Source organism: Phlebotomus papatasi, chromosome 2 (assembly GCF_024763615.1).
Source record: "Phlebotomus papatasi isolate M1 chromosome 2, Ppap_2.1, whole genome shotgun sequence".
NCBI classification, from domain to species: Eukaryota; Metazoa; Arthropoda; class Insecta; order Diptera; family Psychodidae; genus Phlebotomus; species Phlebotomus papatasi.
Window position 1 is genome coordinate 92,182,657 of NC_077223.1, and position 12,787 is coordinate 92,195,443.

A 12,787-nucleotide genomic window follows, 5' to 3' on the forward strand; every position below is an offset into this window, starting at 1 on the left:
TGGTCATTGCTTTTTTACGCTTTCATTGCTTTTTTACATGTGGAAAAAATATTCAAAAAATTGCTTCACCAAACCAATTTGATGTTTTCCCGTTCTTTGACAATATTCTTTAAAAAAAAAGATTTATTAGTAAAATTTGCCAAATCTAAACACCTTGAATTAAGAACAAAAAGCAATTGACCGGTCAATTGCTCTTTGCTCTTTTCTCAAGGTACTTATAATCGGAAAATTTTACTAATATATCATTTTCTTTTTAAATAATATTGTCTCATAAGGCATAAAAATATCAAATTAGTGCAAAATTGGTTTTGTGCTGCAATTTTTTTGAATACTTTTATCACGTGTAAAAAAGCAATGACCATGTAGAAAAGCCCAGTCTATTCACTGTGATTATGTCCCGAAAAGCACCTTGTCCAGAAATACCACACGTTACCCAAAGGTATGAATTTTCAGGGCTCATTAAATTGGATAAACAGAACCTTCTTTTTAAATTAAAAAAGAAAATATTTTAATTAAAAACTTCAGAAAAAAATCGAGACGAATATTTTCTGATTGATAATCTCCGGATAACACATTAAATACTTATTAAGCACTAGAAAAAGCGCTTAATTTAACGGAATGACGGGAATGACTTAATTTTAAGTACTCTGAATGTTTGCATTTGTTTGGATGCAAAAATTGATAGATTTTAGAGACACATTTTTAATTTAATCGAAAAGTTTGTAATTGTTTGCAAATATTTTCAATTTGGCTGATTTTTTGCAAATTATTGCAAAACTTTTTGCAAATTTTTGCTTACAATTGAACATTGTAGCAGCGTCATCTACACTGAAACATCATAGAACGTAGTTGATGTTCCTGTCTGCCGTAGTTTTGCGCGGTCCCAAGCTTCATAATAACTAAATTTTTCCTATGTTTTTCATCGAATGTGACTATTATTATAAATCGTGTCGAGGCATAAAATTCACACCTGTCTTGCCCAATAACGGGCCACGTTTTTTCGACACTCAATTTTAGCCTCGTGGTGGAAGGATTAGTAATATGACTCATAGCACCGATATTTTAAAAACTAGAGGAAAGTGTCTTGTTTTTAAAATGCAGACTTACATTTATTCAGAAACATCGGAAAAATTTAGTTATTATGAAGCTTGGAACCATGCAAAAGCATTGGCATTTTCCCCTACACACTTTTGTCACAATAAATTCTTTACTTAATGAATCGGTAGTGAGCAGGTTCATAACCGACAACTAATTCTTTTCCGAAATACAATTATACTAACTCCTAAGGTGTCTTTTGGCTGAAGTTTTTAGTGATTTATAAATCGGTTCAAATCGGTTGAGAACCGGTAAACGGTAAATGACGTAAAAGTACTTTTGAGGTATAGCATCTATTTAAGTTACGAATTCGAGCACTTTTTCACCCCTTTTTTGGCAAATGTTAGGCATTTCATAATTAAAGGTCAACATGACTTTGAAACTTAGACATTTAATCTTCATCTACTATTATTATTAATCGTTGTGTTTGAGGTGTTCGTATGTTCTTTTAATTAGACACTCAAATGTTTTTAGCCTCGTGATGGAAGGATCAGTCAGTCCCCGGGGACTGTCCAGGAGCACCGATTTAGTTCCGAAAGAGCTCTAAATTCGTGTGGAGGTTCCTTTCTTGCTCCCTTCATCCACTTAAATAGGTAGGAATCTAGTAGAATTTTGTCATTATGGTAACACAACACGGATGTTTAAAAGCTTTAAAAGATATCTTTATGGCCGATTGTCATGCCTTAGTCATGCTGTGCTACTTGGGTAGCAACTCTTCGAGCTCCTTTTAATTGAACGATGCGAAAGTTTCAAATAAGAGTCATTGAGGCCAGTTACACCGTAGCATTGGATTGAGATTAAATTGTCCCAAAGTCGGATTTTGGGACAATTTAGGCTCAATCTAGGTCAGCAATCTAAACGATTTCATTGACGCCATTTACACTGCCGCATTAGATTGAGACTGAATTCTCCCAAAATCCGATTTTGAGACAGTTTAATCTTAATCTAATGCGGCGGTGTAAATAGAATCATTTTCTTCACTAAACTGGCAAAAAGTAGATTACCCCTGTAAATTTAAGTATTGAAATATTTTAGGTATTTATATATTATTTAGAAACTTTATTTGACGATAAAGGGTTAAAGTTAAGCATTGAGGTTCATCGATCGTTATTGTATAAGCCGCAGGATATTCCATGTTTTGTTCCTATTATGTGAGATATCATAATATTTGCATTAATTTTATACATATGTTTGTTTATAAAACAATTTGTGTAAAGCCTAGAATATATCTAAAATAAACTCAGAGTAGTTTTTCCATAATAAAGTTCTAGATATTTCAAGCTTCGTTGTTTGAGTGAAGCATTCCACAATGCCCGACCTTTGGTTTCCATATCTAGTTTTTTAATTATTATCTGGCATAGTGAAATAATTCACACATAGTGCTTGCTCTATGGTAGCACCTTTAACAGCCACAGAGAAGAGGTCTTTGTTATTTGAACAGGTATTTTGGAGACGATGGAGTTTTAGCATTCCGTGTGATATGCATTGTTGAGTTGACAGGGTGCTTTATTACAACATTTCATCACCTTCTAACTTCTCTCCTGCCACTGGATTTCCTTGTTAAACCACTCTGACATTCGTGTGATATCATAAAGCTTAATATCCATCAAACTAGTGAGGTGCCTAATAAATGAAAGAGTAGTTGAACCTTAGTTGAATACAGCGACAAAATTAATCATTCTCTTATAAAAGACTTGATGACAAACGATATGAGATATTGCATTACAAATATTTAAATACTTTCACCTTGCACTTATTTTAAGAATATTTTTTTAATATTACTTTTCATGGTTATCAAATAGTATTTAGGACATATTGATAAGACTGATAATTTTCATCATTTTATTAATAGACTGATTGATTTATCACAAATTTCATTTACTATTTAATGATGTTGATGTTAGTCATTGGCAGTACTGTATACAAGTTAATTTAGTAGTAAAATACAAGTGATATGGTACTGAAATGGTATGAGAAATTGAAAGGGCAAATTTGAGTGGTTCTAGCAATTGAAATGAAGCTTTTCATGGTAACCTGAAATGCTCTAGGCGTAGAGGCAATTTTAATAAAGTCGTTGAATGGTTGGCATTAAAGGTAATAGACACACACTGTTGGTTTTAACAGACATGGGGATGAAACCTCATATACCAGGTTGGTTGAGAAAAGAAAGGAGCTTGGTAGCAGCTAAAATAACTAATTCATGGAATTTTGCTCCAATTTTCCTGTATATCCCCTCAATGGGTTCACATAAATTGAATATAATTGCAGAATAGATTGTGTTCTCAACCACTTGTGTGTAAATGTTGTTCTTTTCTTAGACGCGTCCCGCTCACTCCAAATGGTGGCCAGACGCATGATTTGACGTCGAAGAAGCACCTGTTTGTGCTCTATATGAGCCTCCTCTCCGGAATTTTCTCTCACTAAAATCGTTTTCAGTGTATTTTGTTCGTGTTTGGATGGCCAGCAAGAGTCGCGCATTGACAGTTAAAGTGGCACAAGACTGCCATAAATTTACTTAGAAAGTAACTCACTTGAATAATTAGGGCAATTATCAGAATTGAAAATGATATTGATCTTTTTCTTACAGAGTCATCTTAGGTCTAACTACAAAAATTATAATTAGTTTTTATTGAAATAAAAAAAAATATTTTAGTTTCGTCGCATAGTCTGACTGGCTAAGGGCCTAAATAGATTCAGGCTGATCCTCGACAATATTTAGCCCGTAAAATTTGGCAGAAACGATTTATTCCAAATTTCATGTGCTAAGGGCAAATAATTGATTTTAGGGGTCCTTTGCATAAATTTCCTCTACCTGATCCTTTACTGCAAAATTTTACAGACTAAAAATTCTCGAGGATCAACCAGAGTCTATTTGGGTCCTAATGATTTCAGTGCTGTTAAGCTTTAGCTAATCAGTGGACGCGGAAGGACTAAAATACCCTTTGAAAATGAGTAATTACGTGTATAAGGAGCTTTAAAGCTAAAGTATTAACGTCAGTAGTTTAATTACTTCAGTTTTTAATTTTTTGAAATATCATTTTAGTCTTAAAATTGAAAAATATGATTCACTTAATTAATTATTTAATTGAAAAAAAAACACTATTTTCTTATTATTTATCATCACTTTTTCACCATTTGTCTCTCAAATGATATAAATTCAAAATACTACAGCATAAAAAAAGTTAGCTATACGTATTTGACCATTTTGAGTTACTGTTCCAATGTGTCAAGAAACTTTTGGCCGATGAAAAAGATTAACTTTATGAAAGCAATATTTTCAATATTAAGTTCATACTTTGATTTTTTATATTTTATATTGATTTTATTGATATGGCTTACAAGCAAAATTCATTTGTAAAAGAAAAATTTAAAAAGTTATTTTTATATCATTTTTTCCACATAGTTTCTTGAATATTGATTTGTAAAGAAATTTTTGGCCGACACTGTCAATTGTAGATTATTTAATGTAGGAATTACTTTAATATTCCTGACGATTAACTCAAATATTACGTCGCAAATAAAGTCTATTTAGTGGTTTGCAGTATCTCAGAAGAGACGAAGAGAATTTCCAATTATATTTTTATTTTCGCGTATTATCTGTCTTTGTAATATAATCATATAATATTACGTTAACGATACTTCGGGGAAACTAGGCCGACCCAGTCTCCGATATATCGACTCCGTGCACCAGGGCGTCGCGTCGGTGGAAGGTGTGTGGCCCAGTCCCTAAAAGGGACGTTGGGAACGTTGTGAAGCCACATTAAGTAAGTAAAATGAATCTCTCCCTGGAAGAACCCTCACTTTAAGTTGTTTTCAAACCTCATTTTACGGATAATTTTCAATTCATTTCAATTTTGAGTCAATTTGTCACTGTAATATGACCGATAAATTCACCAATAGGGGAGACCGGGGAAGTTGGGACACTTTTTCATGTTTTGAATTTGGAACAGTATTACAAAAAATGACGATAGTGTATTGCAAATTCATGCGGTGTATAGGATACTTATGGGTATTGACTTTACAAAAAAGTACTCGATAGAACTTGGAAATCAGCTGAATTTTCTTGGAGAAGATAAAACATTTAACTTGACGCTTTGTTCCAAACCTACCCGATTTGGGGCAGTATGGGACGCAAAACGGGATGTTTGGGACACATTTTTTCCCGCATAATTTGCATTATTGAGGCATGTTAATTAATTTTAAGTACTATATTAAAAATATTTCTAATAGAAATAAAAATGTTTAATCTTTTATTTCATACTTATAAATTAATATCAATCTTATTTGTATAGTAGAGTCTTTTTTTATGTTTTTATGTATTTTCTTGTTATTTACTATCCAAGATTTCTTTGCTTTTTTATTCTAAATATTGGAATCATCATCAAATTCCTCAGGCGAGTAAATACTTTTGACACTTTTAGTTTTGAACTCATTGCCGGATTCCTGTTTGATTTTACGACAACTGCATAGTAACTGTCTTTCCTTGTTTATCTAGATGAGCTCTCGCCTTACCTTTTCTGAGGAACTTATGAGAATTGTAGAGGATATTTCTCGAGAAATTTTCGAGAATATACTTTTTAACGGGATTGGGCAAAGGTCGAATATCCTCAGGAGAAGAAATTATTGATTCTCAAGACATTGATGGTTTAATTGTCTCTGTAGGCAACTGCTGAACTGCTAAAGTTTGCACAATAGTGAGATTTTTAGTCTAAATTGAGAATTACTCTCCATTTCGACAGTAATGATTTGCGCGCCACTTACAATCTTGTCAAAAATCAACGTCCCGGTCATCCCCGTTCAGATGTCTCAAACATCCCCGCGTGTAATTTTGGTATTCAAAACTTTTAAGTAAAAAACAAGAGTGTATGATCACGGAACCTTTTATAAAAAATATGTTCCCAGATTACACTGCTAGCTAATGAGATAAAAAAGTTTTGATTATACATAGCTGATATAAAATACAAGGAAGAAAACTGAGACGTCAAAATATACAATTTTATCAATATTTGAAAAAAATGTTCATAGAATTTAAGCAATAGAACTGAGGATATCCATGCTTTTAGTCAATATACATCTTATTGTGGTTAAATCCCATTTATTTCAATAATGGAAAAAATAGCCTCGTCCCATACTACCCCTGTCCCAAACCTCCCCGGTCTCCCCTACATTCTTCTATAAACATGTACTTATTCCGTTGGAGTAATAATTTTTTTCTTGGGTAACATTTAGTGGAAATTCAGAGTATGTTTTAGATTCCTTTTTCAAAAATTCTTATTTACTGTTCGAGATGTTACGCCGGAAGTTCTTGGATGAGAAACTATTCAACAAGTTCAAGTAACGAACTCTTAGGATATTCTTATGGCATTTGCCTTTTGCCGGTGTTACTGCCAATGCGCGATTTAAGCGGAGAGAGGCGCACTCTCGTGTTGGTTGAACACCCGCACTCAGGAGTGAAATTCAGTTGGTGAATCGTCGCGGCGTTGGTCAGACGTCTCGGAAGTCACCTTCGTCGGTTTCGAGGGTAATACTCAGAGACACTGAATTGACCCGTGAAGTAAAAAGAAGAGAAACTTAATTTAATTTCTAACGTTGAGTTCAACTGTTTTGTGGTTTCAAGTGCTCGTGCGAGATTTATCAGTGACGAGGGAGGAGTCTCCAAGGGCAAGAGTTTTTGAGCGCCGAAAATAGGACGCCAAGAATCATCGGGAGTGATGACTTGTGTGTGACTTTCACGTAAAATTCGGATCGCGAAAAACGGTCTCTGGCTCAACGATGATCGTCATGGACGGAATAAATCGTGCGACACAATGTTTGTGCCTCGGGGAAATTCTTTTTCACATGCCTCTCTGACTTCTTTCTTTTCTCCTCACTCAATTTACATAATTATATTTTTAGTTCAATCAACATTTTTCATCCGGCCAAAGAGTCTCCCTGGGTTATCCCAAAAACGGGGTGGAACTCTCACAAAAACGTTCTGCTTTTTTCTGTGAATTGCAATGTTCAGAGAAGTCTCAGTGATTCCCATGGAGAGGAAGCTTATTGAAGAGCTTTTTTAATGGGAAAAATCCCATTGATAGAGGTACACCCCTTTGATCCTCTAAATTGAATATTGGTGCTTTGTTGGATTCATATGTGGCAAAAAAAAATTTTGGTCAATTTTCCGTGCAAAAATACCAACCATAGGCATTTTTTCCCACTGCATATTACATAGTTTTTAAATGAGATTTCGTCCACGAAGCAAAAGTGAGACAGAGGGAATTTAAATATATTTTCACGACCACAAAATTATACAAACGCAAAAGTGAAATATTTTCAAAATGTACTCGTCTGTTAGGAATGCTACATTATTATTTTTCTCTGGTCTTATGCAAAATTCATGCATCTCACCCTTGTTGGGAGTCTCTTACTATGCAATCTAAGTCATTCGATGCATTTTTCCCCCTCGTGGGCGCTTTTTACCCCTAACGAGTACTTCCATTCCATAGAGCTTTTTTTTCCACCCCTTTGACCTCACCGTGTGGATTGGGGTGAAATATTGTGCAGAAAAACGAACGTGCAGGGAACAACAAATGACGAGAGTTTACTCAAAAGAGCAAAACACGAGCCGCGACGTCAAATAATGAGCGTGACTATTTACAATAAGGTCATTTGGCAGAGCATTTTTCCATCCAACTCTTTTTTTTTCGGGGATATCAAGCTTCATAAATATACCTCCCAGATGCTGATTTTGAGAGCTGAAACTCCCGCCAAAAAGTCAAACAAAATAGCCCAATTCCCATTGGAATTGCAAAACTTTTAGTGAATCTGCTCTAGGCTAGAGCGGAATGCATTATCGTTGACCTTGTCAACCCTTCCAATCAACCCCAATGTTTATTCAGTTTCACAATTATGCAGAAACGAATTAAATTTAATTTTCACGTGCAATTTCGAGGCCTTGTGTACTTTCTGCAGACAACAGTGATGTGAAAAAGTTATTTGGCTAAAATAGTTGCAGCGTAGTTTAAGTTTTAATAGCTTTTCTGTGTAAAATTACAACTTGTTTAAATATTCACCCATATACATCCTGGATTGTCATTTGCTGATTGTCTTTAAGTCTTTAAAGTTTAAATGCCTTTTAAATTAGTCTCCAGAGCTAAACTTCTTATTCAAGCAATACATTCCTCATGTATATTCATATTAAAATTGCATTTGAATTGTTATAAACTTCTGTGACTGCAGATATTCGCAATTTAGAAGAGTACTTCTACAACATTGTTGACTATCTCGGTCGATATTTTGTAATATTGCCAATGGAAATGTTAGCAAAATATTATGTACAAAATATAGACAACTTAATTAAATGTGAAATGCTACAATAAAAACCTAATACAACGAATAATAAAAATATTTGATGTTATATGAAATGATATTCGATTAGAATACCATTTAAAAAGCCTACAGACAACTTATAACAGCCTGGAAAAACTAACGCTAGCCTAATTGTTGAAATATTAAATCCTCTATTTATACATATAACAATTATTTTAAATAATTATAACAGTCTTTGGAAATTAATTGCAGTACCCTTGTAGCAAAAGCTGACCACAAAGTAGGAATTAAGTAAGGATTGAACAAAATTGCCTCAAAGTTTATCCTTTTCAAAAAAAAAATCAGCTTTAAAAATATCTGCTTTATAAAAATTTATGACTTCTTTTATTGAGCTAACAAATAAATGTTTAGCTGAGTAAATTTACTAAAATACTTATAAAAAAGTTTGACAAAGCGTCCCATGCTTTGTGAAATCCTTAAACTCATAACTTAGATGCTGTATACCTCCAAAGTGCTTTTAAATTATTTAATGTTTACTGGTTCACAACCGATTTGAACCGATTCATAAATGACTCAAAAAATACTCCAGAATAGCTTAAGAGTAATAGCATTTATTTTCTAACAAAAATTGCTTATCGGTTCATAACCGGTTCACAACCGGTTCATAACTGATTGAAATACTTTATATACAAATACTGCTCTTCCTGTGGAGTTCGAGCAGTAAAGTTGGAAAGCTATTTAAAAGCGCTTTAACATTAATGGAATATATCTTAATTTTCCTTTTAAAATTCACTTAAAATTTCACTTATTTTCAATTCTTTTGAAGTATATAGAAAAATTACGAAAACCTAAGCTTTGACGACATCGTTATTACTATTTACTGTATAATAATAACAGTATAATAATAATAACTATCATTTAGTCCTATTTATATAGGGGAAGGCTTTGATCGTTCGCACATACGCTACCTTCAAATATTTCATATTTCTCCCATATTCCTTTATGAATCTCGCATATGGCTATATATTGTAATAGCTAGCCTTAAATCCCTTCTTTCCTGAAAAAATTGGGAGTCTAATCCTTTTTTCCTAGTTTCAGGAAGCAAAAAATAAAAACAGGTCCAAAACTGTAATTTTGCTGTGCAATACTTCAGACAATTGTATTTATATTTATATTTTATATTTTATATTTTCTTTTTTTTACTACTTTTTTTCCTGTTTTTCTAAATTTTAATTTTAATCTTAATCTTCAATTTAATCTTACTGAACTGAGTAGCGACAACACAAAATTACTTAAATTTTAAGTCGCTTATCCCTCGAGGTCCTGTATTTAAATTTTACATAACGGTGTTTAGGGATTGTTGAAGGAAGTGAACTGTGAAGGAGTTTTCCACCGTTTTCACTCTGGAGGTTGGTCATCAACGCTAAGACGGCGGTGGCCGCATAAACGCAAAGCATATAATTACTTGAAAAGGACTCGAGTGTAGCACAATAAATAAATAAATAAATAAATTGTGCACAATTAATATCACTTTTCTGAAAAACTACTATCACAGAGGGTAGAGGGGCTCACATTCCGTAAGTTCACTTTCGGGCAGCGTACGTACCTGCGTTCTTTGAGCAACACAGGGCTATTATCGTTTCCAAACCTGATTTAATTCAAAATTTTGAATAGATTTTTAAATTTTGACTATTTTCTGACTTTTCCTCATTTACGTCAATAAATTTCATTGTTAAATATGAAAAATATATAGCACTTTGAAAAGTTGGAGTTCAATTGACTTACCCTGTAAGTTTAATTATGAGTATGTAGATGAACCAAAAATCGTTGGATTTCGAACAGTTTTACACTCGAATTTCTCTGTACTTCTGACGGCATTTCCCAAATGCTTGAATATCTGCATCTGAAGAGGTAGAAGTGGGGTTATATTGAGCTGGGGCTACACTCAGTCCCGGGATTATGCACATTTTTGGGACCGAAAAAAAAACGCGGGAAATGGCATTATGCATCGAGAAAATTTGCATACCCGCAGGGGCTTTCTTTTGAATAAATCTTCCGTAGAACGAATTTCGCGCGGAAGTCAAAACAAAAAGATTCTACCGTTTGAAAGAAATGCATCAACAAACAGCAGGGGAAAGCACGCTATCTTCGAACGACTTATGTTTCGCACAAATCATTTGTTTTTTTTTTTCAATGTGTTATAAATGAATTTGACCCATTAATAGCTAAGCTAATGCCTTAAATTTTCAGAAAAGAGCTAAGGGTGAAGTCCATTAGGAACATAGAGAAAAACTTGAATATCGTCAGGTGCATAATCCCGAAATGCATAATGCCGGGACAGAGTGTACATTGATACACACGATATTTTATCGCATAATTTAAAAGGAAACTTGGCCTTACCATGATTTAATGTGTTATCTCAATTTTTTTGTAGAACTAAATTATATCACGTTAAATTCCAGCCTTTGGAAATATGCGAAGAACGATCATATCATTGTAGCACTAGCTCAATCGAGTCATACTTCCCCTTAACAATTATTTCTTTAAGTAAATTTAGAAATATATTTTAGGAACAGAATTTTCAGGTGTTGTAGTATTTTTTTAATACTATATTTTTATATTTTTCAATAATATTTTTGATGATCTGTAGTTTTGAGTAGATTAATTGGGGAAAAATGATATCAAATACAAAATACCTAGATGTGATAAGTTAACTTAACACTTCGTAATCTTTAGGTAACTCTTACTTTTTTGTGACGTGAAGATATTTTCCCACATTTTTGTGATTTTCAAGTTTTCAAACAAAAGCAGGTTCTGAATTTGCAGTAAATATACACGGGTTTTAATTACATGCCGTAACTTGATGATAAAAAAATACGTGAAGGTTACTTTATTTTGCTACATGGGTAGTTTTGGGTTAAAGATTGTTGTTACGAAAACCTAAGAAGTAAAAGAGGGTAATTAACTTCCGAAATATCATAACTATTATTAGACTCAAATTTTAAATTCGCCCTATGGTTTTTTTCGGATTGTTAGGTTGCGTTAAACTTAAATTAAAAAGTCTGAACTATATTTTCAGTGTTAGAAACTCCCACAAAATTCACCATGCAATTTTCATACTAATGATGCATTTAGAAAGACAAATTAACCTGTTGATCGTGTTTGTTTTCTAATTTGTATTGTATTTCAGAGATATAATTAGTGGACCTTATCTTTGTAAATTAATTAGGAGAATTGAATATCATAAAGTTATTGAAATCAAACATTCATTTTTCAAACTTATTCTAGATTTTGATGATATATTTTCTAGCATCAGAGGTACACAAACTTTTGAATCAACCTCAATTAAATTTGTAGAAAATCTCGCACTTAATTATGAATCAAAACAATTTTAATGTAGCAGTCCAACTAAAGTAAACCAAATAGATATTCCGGTATTTCATTAGAGATTTCAGTAATTTTGGATGCACTATTTGCATAGTGGGAAATAGTTTTCCGGAGTTATTCTCAGTATTGTTATTTTCTAGAGTTTTACCATTGCGGTGAATTAATTTTTCCTCAGGTCTGCAATATTATTAAAATCGTGGAAAATGTGAAAGCGAGCCAAAGGAAAGCAAAGGTATAATTTATGGAGAAGAACAAACTGTATTATGAATTGATAGCAGAAAATCTTTCTTAAATAAATTTTGCTGTGGAGAACAAAGCACAAAAGATAGCAAAAATTGAGGAAAGCTTTCAAATCGTTTGGTTAAAAAAATCATTAAACAATAAAGTGTATGATAATATTTATATTCAGTATATAGGTTCATTCAAACGTGGGTATTTTGATAGGAAACCCCTCTTTTGAAATAAATATCTTCTACTAAAAGTTTTTAACCCGTATAAGACATGGTAAAGATAATTTGGCTTAGAAATGAGCCACTTGCTTCTCATTAAAGGCATCATGTCAAAGTTGAGACATTCTGCTTCTTATTTTGGCCGTACGGTGACTTTTTATTCGAATTTCGAAATGTCTCGGGTCCCAGCGAACACAGTTAGCTGAAGAAAGGTGCGTGTTTAGCATATTTTTGCTGAATTACCAGCAAAAATGCGCTGACCGGTCAGCAGTCGCCGAAAAAAAAGTGTTAACCAAATATATGGAAATGACACTGCCTCACAAGTGTCTTTTTAAGGTTAGGTGAATTCAGCTGACAAAACATCGGTTTTCAGCTGAATTGGAATCGGTTAACTCGCTGGGATGTCACTCTTTATTTTGTTGTAAAGATAAACAAAGCAACAGCGTTCTTAGTATTCCCGTTCCTGTATTATTCTTCTCATAATTATTTCTTTATTCTTTTAACAGCCCCTTAGTGTGCCCACACCCACAGAGCCAGGAGAAATTTTT

At 33.2% G+C, this 12,787-nt stretch overlaps 1 protein-coding gene across 2 annotated transcripts in view; it reads left to right on the forward strand.

Moving 5' to 3' along the window:
- The first annotated feature begins 6,554 nt into the window (after nt 1-6,554).
- The window catches only part of LOC129802393 (uncharacterized), a 209,251-nt gene continuing 203,018 nt past the window's right edge, over nt 6,555-12,787 (forward strand). Inside the window, exon 1 of one of the 2 annotated variants that reach the window (XM_055848161.1) lies at nt 6,555-6,904. The gene's annotated coding sequence lies outside the window, so the exon portion shown is untranslated. The remainder of the gene's footprint in view (nt 6,905-12,787) is intronic. The other variant, XM_055848164.1, reaches the window with a different exon arrangement.